This window comes from Tupaia chinensis, unplaced genomic scaffold, assembly GCF_000334495.1.
Source record: "Tupaia chinensis unplaced genomic scaffold, TupChi_1.0 Scaffold148091_1, whole genome shotgun sequence".
Taxonomy (NCBI): Eukaryota; Metazoa; Chordata; class Mammalia; order Scandentia; family Tupaiidae; genus Tupaia; species Tupaia belangeri.
Genome location: NW_006207942.1, coordinates 59,266 through 61,072, shown reverse-complemented (window position 1 = coordinate 61,072; position 1,807 = coordinate 59,266).

Here is a 1,807-nt window from a genome sequence, read left to right as displayed (position 1 = left end):
TGAGGCTGTGGTGAAAAATAAACTCTCCTACACTGTTGGTGGGAATGTAAATTAGTATAGCCAATGTGGAGATCAATATGGAGGTTCCTTAAAGATCTACAAATAAAACTACAATATGATCCAACAATTCCACTCCTGGGTATCTACCCAAAGGATAGGAAAATGCTCAGTCAGAAAAGTACTTACACATCTATGTTTATTGTGGCATCATTCACAATTGTTAGAACATGGACCCAGCCCAAATGTCCACAAACAGATGAATGGATTGAAAAAGTGTGGCAGGGACCAGCAGTTAGCGTAATGGCTATGTTGCTGGACTCCCATGTAGTCGACCGCGGTTCACATCCCGGACCCGGTGCCTTAAAACTCACGCTGGGCGTGTGTGCGTGCGTGCCCAAGATCCCGAGAGGAGAATGGAGGAGAAGGAACTGCGGCGTAGCCATCCCCCCTGGGGGGTGATTTCTTGCTTTCTGTCTCTCTGTCTCTGTCTGTCTGGTGAGCGTATGCGCCCTATAGCAAAAAAACCTCTCCAAAAAAAAAAAAAAAGAAAAAAAGAAAGAAAGAAAAAGTGTGGCACATATACTCTGTGGAATACTACTCAGTCATAAAAAAGCAACAAGTCCCTGGTATTTGATAGAAAGTGGGTGAATATGGAAGATATACTGCTGACTGAAGCAAGCCAGGCTAAGAAGGAGAGACATTGTATGTCTCCACTTAATATATACTGTCCACACTCTATGGTGGAAAATGAAATATTAGAAGATATAGAAGCATGGAAAATGGTTACAAATACTGGAGACAGTGTAGGAAAAGGATGGGAGATGGGGGAAAGTGAGAGGAAAGGAATCAAGGAGAAAAATAGAGAGGGAAGACATTTAGGAGACATACAAATGGAGGATTGTCTGTTGATGAGAATGTATATATGTTCAACTGGACTGCTATGAAGTGTACTCATGTTGGATAACTCATTTCACAAGCTGTAGTAGTGTACAATGATCGAATGTACAAAATAAATTAGAATAATAATAAAAATTTTAAAATAAAGCAAAAGTTTCTAGCTAAAAAAAGAGAGTGCTTTAAAATGAATTATACTGAAAAATTTAAAAACTCACATGTACTAAATGAAATATTAATTTTTGGTTAATTTAATAATAAAATTTTTAAGGACCAGCAGTTGGCGTAATGGCTATGTCACTGGACTCCCATGTAGTCGACCATGGTTCAAGTCCCAGACCTGGTGGCTTAAACTCACACCGGGCACATATGCATGCATGCCCAGGATCCCATGAGGAGAATGGAGAAGGGATTGTGGCGTGGCCATCCCCCCTATGGGGTGATTTCTTGTTTTCTGTCTGTCTCTGTCTTTCTGGCGAGTTCACATGCCCAATAGTAAAAACCTCTCCAAAAAAAAAAATTAAAAACTCACAAACTACATATTATACTCATGTACAACATATTTTGAATAATAGGGTTTTTTGGTTCTCTTTTTGGATAATAGATTTTTTTGAAGCTGCAAGTGACCATAGTTAACCCATTTTAAAAATTATTTATTTAACTTTACTAATTATTATTATTATTTTAATTTGCTATAAGACACATACAATCACCAGAGAGAAACAGGAAAACAGAAAACAAGCCACCAGGACTGGGATTCAAACCACGGTAAGCCATTTGGGAGTTCAGTGCCTTAACCACCACACCACCTGCTGGTCCCATAGACAGAGAGACAGAAAGTGAGAAATCACCCCCCAGGGGGGATGGCCACACCGCAATCCCTTCTCCTCTATTCTCCTCTCGGGATCTTGGG